Genomic DNA, 16,366 nt, shown 5'->3' on the forward strand with positions numbered 1-16,366 from the left:
CTCACATATTTACCAGCAATTCCCTAGTGATTAATGCTGAACATCTTTTCCTGTGTTTACTGTATTGATCAACTTAAATTTTAGCCATTCTGGTGGGTTGATAAAGAGATCTCATGTGGCTTTCATTTACATCTCCCTCCTTGCCATCAAGGTAGGTGTCTGCTAACATTATTTACCGATTGGACATTTCACTCCATAGAATACCTTTCGTGCCATCTGTTTGACTCTGCCGTCCCCTCCCGCCCTGCCCTGTCCCCGCGTACCTGGGCGAGTTCTGTGTGTGCTCGCACCCACTCTGGAGTTGCATGCGTGGTGAATCAGCCTTCCACTGTCCTGTGTGTTTTAACTATCTTTTTCTGACTTGCAGCTTTCCAAGGCTTCAAGTTCTTGACTTTTTTGGTAGTGTCATTGTACTTTTTAAAAGCACTCTTCTCCCACCCCAAGATTATTTACATATTATTTTGTACTATCTCCTGAAAGCTTCGTCCTTTTTTTTTAAGTTGCTGATGGACCTTTATTTTATTTATTTTATGTGGTGCTGAGGGTTGAACCCAGTGCCCCTCTAGGCAAGCACTGTTCCACTGTGCTACGATCCCAGCCCAAAGCTTTGTACTTTTACCTTTCATGGTTGGGTCTTTAATCCACTGGAATTGATTGTATAAAATTGGATTTCAATTTACATTTTTTCCCCTCCAATTTTTTATTTTCACTTAAAGAGATCTAATTGTCCCAGAACTAATTGTTTAAAATACACTGTTTTTTGTTTCTGGACTTCCCTTGGTCTTACTGTTTATCCAGACATCAGTATCACATTGTCTCAACTCCAGCAGGTATAGTTAATTCTGACAAAGCTGGTCCCATCTTGTACCTCTACAGTAGTTTTTAGCTATGTTTGACACTGCATTTCCATGTAAGGTTAAAGCTACCCTACTTCCAAACATCTATATAAGCTATTGTATTCATTTTTTTGGGGGGGGGGGTACCAGGAATTGAACCCAGGGGTACTCGACCACTGAGCCACATCCTCAGCCCTATTTTGTATTTTATTTAGAGACAGGGTCTCACTGGTTGCTTAGCACCTCACTTTTGCTGAGGCTGGCTTTGAACTCGAGATCCTCCTGCCTCAGCCTCCTGAGCTGCTGGGATTAAAGGTATACAATATTGTGCATGGCTATTGTATTCATTTTTAAATGTAGTAAAATACATGTAACAAAATTTGTAATTTTAACCATTTAAAGTTTATAGTTGTATTAGCAAACACATTCTCATTGTTATGAAGCCATCACCATATTTGTATCCAGAATTTTTTATCTTCCCAAGTTGAAACACCACACCCACTGAACAGCAGCTCTCCGTTTCCTCCAGCCGTGGCAGCCCCCATTCTGCTGTGAACTTACTCACATAAGTCCAGCCACAATGGTTTGCCATTTTTTTCTGACTTACTTCACTTAGCTTTATGTTCTCAGGGATCATGCATGTTGTGTCACCTATCAGAATTTCTTTCCTTTTCTGCTGAGTAATATTCCATTGTTTGTTTTTGCCACATTTCATTTCTATACCCATCTGTTAGTGGACACTTGGGCTGTTTCTACCTTTTGACTATTTTTAATAATGGTACAGTGAACAGTTTATATCCTGGTTTCCATCCTTTGGGGCATAGTGCAAGGAGTGGTGGTCGAACTTTGTGGGGAACTGCCGTGGTGTCTCTGCGGTCACTGTACTGTGTTATAGTCCTAGCAGCAGTGCATGAGGGCTCAGATCTCTCCACACCTTTAGTGTTGCTTTTGTTTTCATCACAGCTAATAGTGGATGTGAAGAGGTATCTTATGACTCTCTTTGCAATTCCCTTGTGATTAATGCTGAACATCTTTTCCTGTGTTGACTGGAAATCCTCCTGCCTCAGCCTCCCAAGGAGCTGGTATCACAGGTGTGCACCACCATGTTTAGCAACCTTGTCAAAAACAAATTGGCCTTAGATGAATGGGCCATTTCTGGACTGTCAGCTTTATGCCTGTGGTCTACCTGATTATCCTTTTGTCAGTGTCACTCCATTTTAATCACTCCAGCTTTGTAATAATATTTGAAATTGAGAATTGTGAATCCTATAAATTTGTGATCCTCTTTCATTATTCTTTTAGCTATTTAGGATCCCTTTCAGCTTCACAATAATTTCAGGATGGACCTTTCTATTTCAGAAAACAAACAAACAAAAAGCCTCTTGGAATTTTGATAGAGATTGTGTTGAATTACTTCTTTTCCTATCTGGAGACCTTCTAATTTTTCTTGTCTGATTGCTCTAGCTAGACCTTCCAATGCTGTGTTGAGCAATGGTGACAAGGACATTCTTCCCCTGTTCATTATCTTACAGGAATAGAGTTCAGTCTTTGTTAAGTATGATGTTAACTATAGTCTTTTTTTTATTTATAGATTTTTTAGTTGTTGATGGACCTTAATTTTATTCATTTATTTATATGTGGTGCTAAGAATCAAACCCAGTGCCTCAGACATGCTAGACAAGTGCTCTACAACTGAGCCACAGCCCCAGCCCTAACTATGGTCTTTTTATCTGGGGCTTTTATTATATTGAGGTAATTTCCTTCTCTTCCTGGATTATGGAGTCTATATTATGAAATAGAGTTGAATTTTATTTGCATCAAGTGAGGTGATTATGTGGGTTTTGCCCTTCATCTTCTTACTATGGTGTATTACATAGATTGATTTTTGTATGTTGAACCATTCTGAATTCCAGGAATAAGTGCCACTTGGTCATGGTGTATAATCCTTTTGATGTACTGTTGAATTCAATTTTCTAGTATCTTGTTGAGAATTTTTACATCAATATTTATAAGGAATACTGGCTGCAGTTCTCTTGTATTGTTGTGTCAGGGTAATACTGACTTTATAGAATGAGTTTGGGAATGTTATCTCCTCTTTTTAGTCTTTCAAAGAGTTTGGGAAGGATTGGCGTTAATTCTTTTTTAATGTGTCTCCTTGGTTGTCAGAGAATATACTTGTATGAATTCAATCTTCTTATATTTGTTAAGATTATTTTGTGGACTAACTTGTGTTCTTATCTTGGAGAATATTCCATATGCACTAGAAAACTCTGTGGTTTTTTTTTTTTTTTTGCTGCTATTGGGTGGAATGCTCTGTATGTTTGTTACTTTCAGTTGGTCTCTACTGTTCAGATCCACTGTTTCCACCATGTTTTGCTTGTTCTGTTCTTACTGAAAGTGAGGTGCCGTAGCTTCCCACTGTTGTGTCATTGCCCATTTCCCCCTTCAGTTCTTTCAGCATCTGCTTCATGTTTTTGGGTGTCTCATGTTAGGTGTGTGTGAATTTATCATTGTTATATCTTACTAGTGAATTGATCATTTTATAATTACATAGTGTTCTTTGTCCATTTTTACAGTTTTTGCCTTAAAATCTCTTTTGTCTGATATAAGAACTCGTGGTATCTTTAGTGCCATTTGCATGGAATATCTCTTTCCACTCTTGTTGGTTTTAACTTATGCATATGCTTAGACATAGTTTTAATACATAGCAAGTCTTGTACTTTAATCCCTTCAATCTACTACAATTATGTTTAAAGTAATTTCTGATATAGGCTTATTATTCTGTTAATTTTTTTCCTGTCTAAAAGCATTTTTCTCTCACTTTTCTTCTCCTGATATATTTCTTTTTGTTGTTCATGATTTTATTTTTTTGTAGTGACATGTTTTTGGTTCCCTCTCATTTCCTTTCATGTATATTTTATACAGAATTTCTTTGTGGTTATCTTTATAAATTACATAGAATATCTTAAAGTTCTATTGATCTGTGTTAAACTGATAAATCATATCACTGTTTGCCTTCTATTTTGTTATTGATGACACAAATTGTTTTTATTTTGTATTCATTAAAATAGATTCACAATTATTTTTATGCTTTTAAGTATTTTTATACCAGATTTATAAGTGTTTTACTCACCTACATTATGATGTTACAGAATTGATTGTATGTTTTATCTTTACCAAGGATCTTTATATTTTCTTGTGGTTTTTTTGTTCCTATGTATCATCCTTCCAATTCAACTTGGAATATTTTTTCAGTATTTCTTATAGGGTAGGTCTGGTACTGATAAACTCCCTCAGCTTTTGCTTATCTGTGAAAGTCTTAATTTCTTCTTATTTTTGAAGGACAGTTTTGCCAGGTATAGTATTCTTGGTTGCTTGGGGTCCCCACCCCATTGTTACTTTGAATATATCTTCCTGTTCTCTTCTAGCCTAAAAGGTTTCTGCTGATAAAGTCATCTGATAATTCTCATAGGAGCTGTTAGGAATGTGCTGTTGCTTTTTGCTGCTTTCAAGATTCTCTGTCATTTTTTAAACAGTTAATTATGATGTGTCTTGCCATAGATCTCTAGATTTTTTTTTCCCCCTGTTTTGGAGCTCTCTGTGAGTATTGCATTTGGATGTCCATATCTCTCCTTCAATGTGGGAATTTTCAGTTATTATTTATTCAAATAGGTTCTCTGCACCCTACTTTACTTTTTCTCCTTCTGTGTGTTCCAATTGATATGCTTTTCTGTTTGATGGTGTCCCATAAATCCCTCATATCCTCTTACCTCTCCTCTGTTCTTTGTCTTGTTGATCTTCCTTTCTGTTAATGCATCCTTTTCTAATTTTAGTTTTTTGTGTTCTTTTAATTCACTGTGTGTCCTTACAACAGTAATTTTGGATTCTTTATCTGGAAAGTCATATGTCTCTGTTTCATTAGGATCGGTTTCTGCACATTTTTGTTCCTTTAATGTATCATGGCTATTTCTTTGTGAGTCTTGTTTTTTCATCATTGGGATTTGGTCATTTGAAGAATCAGCCATCTCACCCAGACTTTGTGACCTAGTTTCATATAAGGAGGACTTTCTCCAGTCAGCCCTGCTAAAGAGTCTGGAAACCTCTCAAACCTCTGATAGGTATGCATCCTCCTTGGGGTGGTACATGTAACCTGTTTGAAGGGGTTTGTCAGTTTCTACTTGGGCACTATAAATTGTGGTAACTTCACCTAGTGTTCACCTGTGGTACTAAAGACTGGTGTGGAGCAGGTTCTTCTCCTGGTACCTGGTATCCAGTTCCTGATTTTTTGTTTCCCCAACCTTAGGTGGTACAGATAGCTTACAGGGGAGGGGGGTGTTGGCAGGAGTTGGGTTTTCTCTTTCTCCAGATCAAAACCTCAGTAGATTATGATCTGGTAAATTATTTTCAAAATAATATACCCACACCAGAGTCTAGATGCACTGTTCTACCTAGATGATAGAGATGCAGGAGTGGATATAAATCAAGAAGTAACTGCCATATTTCAAGTGTTGTATAAAATTTACCAAAAGACACCATGACCAAGTTTCTGTGAATACTGAATTGATAGCTTAGAAAACATCTTCCTCTAGTGTACCTTCTATTAATTCTTGATATTACTCTACATATCGAAGATATTTTTCTTTCCATAGGATCATTTTTAATTCCTAAAAAACATTTATACCTAGTATGGCACATAGCAGGAACTCAAATATTTGCTGAATTGCTCCAAATTAGACTCAGTCACAATTCATTTAACTTCAGTTACATTAATCCTAAAATATTACTAAGCCTCACTAGCACTTTGTCAGAATCACAGACCTTCCGATGTGCTCACTGATGGTACATAATTTTTAATTTTCACACATGATTCAACTGTATACAGCCCCGATCCCACAGGCCTGTCACTGTCCCACTGCAGGCTGATCAGGAGAATCTAGAACAGTCACTGAATGGGTGGATTTCCTTAGACATGGCAGTCTAGACACTTTATGAACACTGCTGTATTTGTGAAAAAGATACTGCTGTTTCATAACATGAAAAGGATAAATAAAAATGATTTCCACATTTAAATTTAAAATTTTTTCAGTTATTTCTTTGCCAAAAACTTTCAAGTTGATTGGTTTCTTACCCCTCCCCACTTGGGGCTACACTGGGAGGATGAAAGTCTGAGAGGCTCGGCATGTGCAAAGTCAGCGATAGTCCTGAACTGGTACTCCTCTCCTCCATCCTGTTTAAAGCCCTCACTGTCAGGAAGGTCCCTGACTCAGAGTTCTAAGTCTAGGCGACACCCTGCAGTCCTACAGTGTAGATGCTGCACCGCCCCAGGGAGTCAGCATCAGTCTCAGTGTCAACTTTTCATTCTCCTATTTGTGGTACCAGTTATTTGGGGGAGATGGCAATACAGTGCCTTGGGGAAGTGGCACTGGGTTTCTATGGACTTGCCTGGTGGTGCCCTTTGAGGCAGCAGGACGTAGGTCTAAACAGGGTGACTGAGGTGGCACCACAGCCAACTGAAAGGCCCCTGTCTCTGGAACCAGCCAAGTGACTGGACAGATGCCCCCACTTCTTCAGCAAGGAAGTGGCAGCAAGGGGCAGGACTGTTGAGACCAAGAGAGAATGACAAGTCACCGTCCAGTGCGGTGCGTAGGCCTTGCTTAGACACTGGTTGGAACAAACCCTTAAGACATTATTGAGACATTGGGGAGATTTTAGTTTGCTTTGGACACTAGATGTTAGGAAATTATCATTCATTTTGTTAGGTGTGGTAATAGCATGGTGATTATGCTTTTTAAAGTCTTTATGTTTCAGAGATACATTGGCTTTTAATTTCTTCAGGGAAACAAAGTGGAGGAAGGCAGATTTATTGAGAACAAGGGGATATTGAAATTAAGCCTGGTGATGGCACATGAGATGGTTTTATAGTGGATTATATTTTTGTGTATGTTTGAAATGTTCTCTAATTTTAAAAAGAGAGGAGGGGAAGAGAGAGGGAGAGGGGGAAAGGGCGAGGGGAAAGACACTAAAGAGAGCAAATTCTGCTCCCAACCTAGCCAGCTCCAAAACTCCACTACAGCCACAAGTCGTCTTCTTTCCTGTGACCAGTCCCTAGATCCCCTCCAACATCACCACACTGTGTCACAGATGCGTCCATGGGGGCAGGGAGAGAGGCATGTGAGCAATCCCTGTGGACCCCACAGCACAGAGTTAGCAGCTGACTTTCACAAGGCAAGCCCTTCTTGGAGGGTGGTGGAGTGGAATGGGCAAGGATTCAGAACCACAGGACCTTGTTCTACTACTGATTAGATGTGGCTTTGTGCAAACTATCTAATCTGCCTCTGATAATCCCTGCCTTAAGCATCTCTCTTAGGTCTGAGAAGAAAGCCCTGCAGATAGCTTTTCAAATGCAAATTATTGTAGACCAAAACCAAGGCCTGTACCTTGGGAGCCACAGGATCTTTGAAATCCCACAGGCCAGGGTGCATTTTCAGGATGTCTTATCTTCTATAGAAAAGGACATCTGAGGTTGTTGTGTAGGTCCCCACATGTTCTGGCCACTAGAATTGACTCTTCTGACTGCTGACCTTGCTTTGCCTTCTGCCTTAGTTCCCCACAGGCTGCCTCAGCTGGCTGCTTTGTCTGTTTTACATTTTATTTAAAGACGTCTCCCCAGATGGCATCATCACCAGTCACTTTCATAGGCTGGCCATCCTGTAACTCCTGTTAGTGACCACATGGTCAGTGTTGGTTAGATGTCCTGTGCCGGCCACACTGAAAGAAACAATGAAGTATGTATAAAGTCAGGCTATAGCTTCTGCTTTCCAGAGAGGAAGAAGGTAGAGGGGAATGAGCTGGGCATTGTTACCCAAGGTCACGTACCTCTGTACTGTGGTGCCACTGGTGCAACTCTGCGTTGCATACAGTCAAAAGACATGAAAGCTGTGCTCTATGTGTGCTGTATCAGAATGCACTCTGTTGTCATGGAGAACTCATCAGAACAAATTACGAAATTCAAAAATAAATAAAAAAGGTAGGTTGTGGCCCAGAGATTATCAGTCTTTTTCTGCTTCAGTGGAATTATTTCCTTGTGCAGCTCAACCCAAGCTTCCTGCTTGGAGGCCACCTCCCACCTGGGTCTGGGGCGGAGCATCCTGACCATCCTGATCATCCCTCTGCCAGGCTTGATCCTCACTGCTTAGGCAAACAGCACACTTTTGAGGCTCACTGTGAGGCAGGCACTCATAAAATACTGGCCAACTCTTTAATATTTAGAATTAACTGACCAGCTTTGGTTAAAAATAGCAGGCCAGTTTGCTTGTATATTTAACTTCTCCCCTTTCTTTCCTGCTCCTTTTTTCATGTTGCATCTTACTAATGTCAATAAAACAGCTTAGGAAAGACCACCACTTCTGATGTGCCCCTCACTCTCCCTGTGCCTGTGGACGGGGCTGGTGGATTGTTCTCTCAAAGGACGACAGTCCGATCTCCTCTCTCCACCCTCTTTAGGATGCCTTCATATACTGGCCGCTCCTTGGCTTCAAAGTGTCCAGTTGGCATCTGCTGCCTGCAGTTCCATCATCAACACGGAGTTAGAGGTGAAATGTGAGGCCAAACTCAGCCCATCAGGCAGGGTCTATGTGGAATTTATCCACTTCATAAAAAAAGTTTGGCTTTCTTTACCTACATCTGTATGATCAGCTCTTCTGCTATGGATTACTGGTTGGAAGTCAGAATCAGGATTTTCTGGGAATAGTCTGTGTAGTAATTGTGTTCCTTCAATATATTTTTACCAAATATTTTAATGTGTGCCAGGTACTGTTCTGGGTGCTAGGGAAACAGCAGTAAATAAAACAGGAAAATGCCAGCCTTTGTAGAGCATATTGGGGGCGGGCAGACAAATAACAACTAAAGTCACATAGGAGTGTTACAAAAAAAAAAAATGATGAGTGGTAGGTGAGAGGGGCCTGTCTTAGGTAGGACATGAGGCACTCTGAACAGAGATCTGAGGATGTGAGGGAACAGTCTCTGGGCCTGGGGACAGGGAGCATGGCAGGACATTGCAGCAGAGGAGGCACCTATAGAGGCCTTGTGGCAGTGTGTGGCGGATGTGTGCTTGACGTGTCAGGGAGTAGCTTACGGGCATGTGACAGGGATCTGGCCTGGCGGAGAGTGGGAAGATGTGAGGGCAGAGGTGCACGGGGCCAGAGGACGCCATGGTGAAGACTATGCTTCATGGCCTGGCCATCAGATTGCTGTGGGAAGGGTCCCCCCCGCCAGGGGTCCACAGACAAGCAGGGAGAGTAGGTGCCCAGGGTTCCAGTGAGCAGCTTGCTTTTTCGTCAGCTGTCCCTCTGGAACAGATGGACTAACGTCGGCCCACTCCATTCAGAGCATGAGGGTACAATGAGAAAAGATGGCCCCCTTCCTCAGAGAGCAAAGAATCGAAAACCAGAGTTCAGACCAACCAGCACTAGCTGGTGTCTGTGCTTTGTGGAACTGTTTCAAGGGAAGAATGTTCTCAGTTTACTCTTAATAAAGCAAGTCAGGAACAGGAGTGATTCTCCATTTCTCTAAAGAAATGCCTTTCAAGATGGCTGCATAGGAATGACTTCATGAGAATCCAGGTTGGACAAGGAGGACCCACCAGTGTGGATCCCTAGAGACGAGTGTGTTCTTGAGTTTCTTGGAGATGAACTGGTTGTCACTTCAGGTTCCAAGAGGGCCATCCCAGGTCCACTCTGTAATGGCTTTGACTGAAGGGGGTTGGGAGACCTATACTGCTGAGCAGAACCAGGCCTTGCCACAGGTCAGCCCTTCTCTAGCCCAAGAAGTTAGTGGGATTTGTACCAGTGGGTTAACTGGGATTCACGTGGACTGGCGGGCATTGCACTTATCAGATTCAACACTTTTCCGTTGTGAGTCTTGTAAGTGCCACAACACGCCTGCTACACAGTGCAAAAGTCAATAGCCTACTCAGCGTTCGTGATCTCGGTTCTTAGTGACACAAGTAGGAAAGTACTTCCGTGACCATTTTGTAGGTATAGATGAGACTCGAGGTCAAAGTATTTGTGATTGGGGTACACTGTCAGGTAAAGGTACATTGCAGGGCTGCAATTCAGATTCCTGATTCCAAACACTAGACATGTAAATACAGCCCTACCCATTTTCCGCCTTCAGCAACAACCATTTCAAAGTAAAATAAGCTGCCTCCTGGCTTTCATCCTTCCAGTTTCCTCTTTTCTTACCCTTCCCCCATTCCCACCCCTGCTTATCCTCCTCCTCCTCAACTCACTATGTCAAAAGGAAATAACATGTTTTAGATAAACTAATTTCCTGAAAGTTAAAGTCTTCTAGCAGTATCTAAGAATCATTTTACTTTAACAAGGCAAATTACCCATTCATGTTTCTGCTTTTATTACCTGTCAGACCTTATGTTAGCTTTCTGTTACTATAACAAAATGCCTCAGATAATCAATTTAAAAAGATGAAAGGTTTATTTTGGCTCAGAGCTTCAGAGGTTATAGTCCATGTTCAGTTGGTCACATTGTTTAGGCTTTGAAACACGGCAGCACATCATAGTGTGATGGACTAAACTGCTCACCCTGTGGTGGCCAGGAACCAGAGAGAGAGAGAGACTGACTGGTATCCTGTAATTGCCCTTGAGTGTATGCCCCCTAAGCACTTCAGACCTCCCAGCAGACCCTACCCACTTCTTAAAGTTTCACCACCTCCAGATGGTGCCACCCTGAGGACAAGGCTTAAACATTAGGAACATTCAAGGTCCAAACACTGAACACCATTTGCTCACATTTTTATTGGGATCTTAGTATTTTCTTATCAATTTGTATACACTGTTTTAAAAGAAAAATTTATGTTTGATTTTTTCTTATAATCACCTTTGCTACATAGACAGTTGTACTGAATATTAGGCTGATCTAGTCAAGCAGGCAGAACCATCTAGAAGCAATTGTCTTTATGCAAAAATAATGCAGGTCCCTTGCCACAGGTGTATCTGAAGCTGAGCAAAGTTCTTATTTAACCTCCTTTATGTGAAGCAAAAGCAAAGAAATACTGAATCCTAGCACACTAATATGTCAGGGCACATACAAGTCTGCGTGTCTTGAGGTGTGCTCTAGAATTATGCCAACCCTTTCTCAGTGACCTGAGGAACAGCAGTGGAACAAGAAGAGTGAACCCTCAGTCCTTGCACACACCGTGCTTCTGGTACATTTTCTGCCTTTCTCAAATATCATGCACTTTGTCTCTTCAGGGTGGTGACAGATCTTTGAATTTATTTGATCCTTTATTCAGAAACACTTTGGCTATAGCTGTATTTTTTCCTGCATAAACCATGAAACCAAGTTAGAACCAATTAAAATAATAAAAAGTGATTATTTTTTAAAACTACTTTAGTTGTAGATGAACACAATACTTTTATTTATTTATTTTTATGTGGTGCTGAGGATCGAACCCAGTGCCTCACACATGCTAGGCAAGTGCTCTGCCCTGAGCCATAGCCTCAGCCCCTGGAATGACTGTTTAAAATACAGTGAAAAGCTTTTTTAAAAAAAGACTACCCAAAATAAAATTTGGCCAAAGCTCATCTATAAGTAGACATGGATTTCAGTCATATGGATTTATTTAGGGCCTGCAAGGCTGTCGTTCTTATTCCTGTTCCCCAATTAGTAAGATGACTGTCCGACGGTTTCCCAACAGGCGTTCTGGCCTCTCCGCGGGCGATCCCATCTCTGTGGAGACATGGCATTCCTGCTGTATGAGGTGCATCTGTATGAGGTGCGTCTGTGTGGGGCTTCACATCAGAACATGAAGAACACTCACCACAGTGCTGCCGTGTACATAGCTCAGAGACAGCAGCAGCCCGTGCTATGCAAATAAAGTGACCCTTTAAAGTAAAATGTGAATGTCATAGAAATTCAATCATCACATTTTTATGATACAAAAGATTGCACTTGGAAAACATGTAACTGTAAACACGACACTTGAAATTTCTTTTCAACAGTAAGTTTGAGGTACCTATATTTTTGTTTTATGATGTTTTGGGTTGTTATGATGCTTGTCATGTAAAATGAAAGAGCTGTGATTGTTACACATACTCCAGTGCATGCTGATGGTCTGGAGCACACACAGGTGCCAGAAACAAAACACTCCCCTTCACTTGCAGTGCTCTTATTGTTGCATCTAATTGAAAACATGAAGAAAACACCTCTGTGGATTTATCACTTCAGGAAGATGTGGTACCATGCCATGGAGCCTCAAAAAACTCTTCTAGGCTTAAAATAAATGTTAGGACATCTATGATATTTGTATTATAGTCAAATCCTATGCTCCTGTGCTCCCCCCACTTAAAAAAAAGAAAGAAAGAATAAAAGACACTGTTCCAATGATCAACTGCTTCATTGTCTTAAAACGTTTCTATTTTAGGTATATTTTAGAAATATTTGCCAGTGAACTAAAAAGATTTTGACATTTATACCTTCCTTAGGTGTAAGCTGTGATTGCATCCTCAGCAACTTCAGAACTAGCAACTTTCAACTGTTTCCCTGGTCATTCAGTCTGTAAGACTCGGTGCCCGTTAGGGACATGGTCGTCTCAGCCTCCTGTCCTAGTGATCTTATTGTGCAGCTTGTACAGAAATGTCTGTGCTGATTGACACTCAGACTGTCTGTGCACTGCCTTACTGTGTCTAGCACGTGTGACATAACACAGGCTTTTAGATGTTTTGTTATGAAACAGCTTCTTTATAAATCTCTTCATTACTCATTTTTGTTCTCAAAAAGCTCTTTAATTGAAACTGTTGTTTCCCCGATCTCACTGTCTGCACTGCCCCACCTGTGCCCCCAGGGCTGGTGGCTGCACTGTTACCTAGCACCTAGAGCCCTGCTCCCGAAGTCCTTCTCCTGAGTGTGAGGCATACTCTCTGGAAGCTGCTTCCCTCCCCCAGCCCCTGTGAAGCTGTGGATCCCTGAAATACAAATGATAAAATATAGATCTCATACCTGACATTTTAAGTTAATTAAGTATTTTTCTTGATACTTTACATATTGAAATTTTTCAAGACAACAGTATAGAAAGATTTTTACTTTAGAGGTTGGCAAAAGGCAACATAGCATTTTATAGTAGAAGGTGTAAAAGTGGGACAATGCTTTATTTTTATGATTTTTTTAACTTCTTTATTCTAATTAAGAAACACAATTTTTTAAACTACATTTGACTACCTTTATATTCTAAACTTAAAAGTAAATATTTGTTCTTTGTTTTATTTTTGTTTTTCCCTGAGCTTGAAAACAATCAGGAATAATTCTCAAAAAAAAATTTGGCTTTAAAAATATTTTATCCTGTTGTATTTTGTTCAGATTACTTGGGAAGTAGTACAGAGGAGAAGAGACTATAAAACCCATTTATTTTTATTTGCTAGAAAAAGCTGCTGTTTTCCACTGGCAGATACATGAACAAGTAGCAAGGCCCTTTCTCAATGACAATAATTTTTTGCTTTGAAGCTCATAAATCCAATGACACACCATCCCTGGCCATACTGTTGATACTCTCTCATGAAACCTCAGCTATTCAGTCCTGAATATTCAGTCTCTCTTATTGTTTAATTTGGAGAAACCTCCTCTTGGTAGATTCAATGCCTGGTCTCCTTTGTTGTAAAATTAAACAGTTAAGTTCTGCATCAGTTTATCTGCACTGTGACTAAATCACTTCAGACTTGCTGAGTTTTGAGTCATCTTTAGAAATGGTGATTCCTCTTTCTGCATCTGATTTTAAGTGCAAATGTTTTTGTCACAGTCCATGCCTGAAGAGAAAGACTGGTGGGAGCAAGGTGGGAGGGACAGCTCTGTGGTGACAGGAGGGGCTGTTTGTGGGAATGACACAACACCAGAAAACGACCTGGGGAGACAGGGAGGGGGCTCTTAGAGTAAGCCAAATAGAAGGGGACAGACTCCCGATGCACTTTGCAGGTCACAGGACTCCATAACATACTGTGCATGCCCCTGGGAGACAGGCCTCAAGGGCATGCCAGCCGACACTCCACCACCACCCCCACTGCCACCCCTGGCTGCTAGGTCTTTGTGCACCCCCTGCTCTGATGCTCCTGGGCTTTTGCTGCAACCGAGGAGCCAAAGTTTGAGGCTTGAAATGTAGAAGAAAAACCAGGGAGAAACAGATTGGAGGGGAAATCAAAGTTCTGTCCACCGTATGTTATAATGTGATATCCCAGATTGATGACACTCTAGAAGTACCTTCAGGAAATTTTTTAGGAATTTTAGTCAAATAACAGTGATGCCAGAGACATTCCAGATAGAAACATTTCCTGGTTGTTTCACATAAGGAGACACAGATCTTCCCAACTTATATGTCCTGCATCTAGTGGTGAATCAGCAACATTTTCTTAGCCCGGAGGGGATGATATCAGGGTCTGTCAGCTCAGTACTATGACATTTAGATGGGGTGATCCTGGGTGGTTTGTTTGTTTTGTTCTAGACAGTGGGCAGTACCCTATAGGATGTTTAGCAGCATCCCTAGTCCACGAGATGCCAGCTGTGGAAACCACGAACCTCATGACAGCCCAGAGAGCCTTGGGGACAAGATCATTCCCAGTTGGACCACAGGCTTGCGCTAAGCAACAGAACTCTCTCCGTGAGGCCAGGGGTGGCAGGACGGCACTGAGCCGTGCACTTGTCAAATTCTTTACCTTGTACTCTCAGGACAGGTAGGAAATTCTAAAAGTCTGCTGCCTGTTTCTGATAGAACAGGCAAGCGTTCTGAATTCATGTCTGACTTAAATGTCAACAAAGCCATGTAGCCAAGTCACTTGATGCTGGACCGCAGCCTCTTGTGAACCCACTAACTAGATCTCTGAATCGTGCGACCCTTCTTCGTTTCCAAGACTTTTAAATGGAACAAAAATTGGATTTTGTCATCATTCTTGGGTTTTATTGATACATGCCTGTTCCATTCTTTTAGTTCTCTCACCATCTCTAATTTAACCACAAGTGGCTAAGGGCGAGGGGTACAGTACAACAAAGGTTCCGAGCCCACTGCCACCGGCTCATTGCTGCGTCTCTCTCCAGCTGCACTGCTACCCTGAGACATAGTGTGATGGCATTTTTGCTTTGCCTCTGACAAAACTGAAACAAAGATAAGTGTCTTTCAGAAGGTCATGTAACTAAAAAGTAACAGGACCAGGATGGGAGGACCAGGATGAGAGCAGCAGCCACCGTGCCCCTGGCTGTGGCCACCAGTGGATTTTCTACAGAGCACTAGGCTACAGTCAGGTCCTTGGTCACAAACCATACCTTTTGGTCTTCACCTGTCATCTTCAAAGTACCTGCTTTGGCCAGAAACATAGACCATGAGTGTAACTCCATCACTTGGAACGGTTCAGAGGACTGATAGGAAAGTTCAGTGACTACAGCGCATGTCCCACAGTTACAGATGACAGACTCAGTACAAACAACCCAGGTTTGTCATCTTTAGGCTGATAGAGGCCTCAGGGAGCTCCTCCTCTGGGACCTGGGGCATGTCCATTTCCTTGCCCTTCCCAGCTCCTGAGGCCACCCATGTTTCCTGGCTGTGACTCTCCCCACGGCCACCTGCAAAGTCAGTGCCACTGCATCTCACTGACCACTCACAGCGTCCAGGCTGATGCCCAACCTTTCCCTGACTTGGGCCTCCCGGGATTCCCTACCTCAGCCTCTTAAGACCTTTTCACAAGGTGAAGAGCACATTAGTCATGGCTTCATTCTTAACGCATTCCAGTCTGAGTCAGCGAAACGCCTGCACCCACCACAGGGACCCTTGGGGGCCCTCAGAGTGGGTGGTGAAGACAGGCGCCCTCACCAGCTCTAGTGAGGTTCTGAGGCACTCTAGTGCTTGCCAGCGATGTATTTGATAGGTGATGCAATAGTAACTGACCTCAGGGTTCTAGACAGGAATTAATGATGTCCATTAAAGCTTTCCACTTAGGACTACTCCTGGAGGCGTTTTAAATGACTAGAGGACATGGAAGAACCAATCACCCCCTTTTATGAATCTTATTCATCCAGGCTGTCCAGATTCTCTCAGGTTGTTTCCCTGTGTAGACAGGCAGAAAATTGGACTGTGTCTTGTTCCCAATGATATTTGTAAGTTTTTATGTACATTTAACAGAGAACCTTGAATTAAAATCAGTCACTGAGGTGTCTAAATCTGTATTAACTGAAAAAGCCAAGTTAAAAACTGCCACTTTCTATAAACATTTATAATTTGAACTTTAAAAAGAGCTATGAATTAATAAACTTCTGAATGTAAAGGTGATAAATTCAACAGTAAGACAATTAAATAGCAATGATATTAGTAATAAAGCTCACTTGTTGAACAACTGCATGCTGACCCTTTGCTCATTCCATCCTCACAGCCCTGAAAGACAGCTCAGGTTTTTTTACAGCTTAAGACAGGACTCCCAGGGCTGAGCGTGTGCCAGACACCACAGAACTGGTGAATGCTGGCGGTCTGAAGTTTTGTGTCTC

The 16,366-nt window shown here is 41.6% G+C and overlaps 1 protein-coding gene across 6 annotated transcripts in view; it reads left to right on the forward strand.

Moving 5' to 3' along the window:
• Rnf13 (ring finger protein 13) overlaps window positions 1-16,366 on the forward strand; it is a 114,733-nt gene that overhangs the window by 96,079 nt on the left and 2,288 nt on the right. The window lies entirely within an intron of this gene.

The sequence above is a fragment of the Marmota marmota genome, unplaced genomic scaffold, assembly GCF_001458135.2.
Source record: "Marmota marmota marmota unplaced genomic scaffold, marMar, whole genome shotgun sequence".
NCBI classification, from domain to species: domain Eukaryota; kingdom Metazoa; phylum Chordata; class Mammalia; order Rodentia; family Sciuridae; genus Marmota; species Marmota marmota.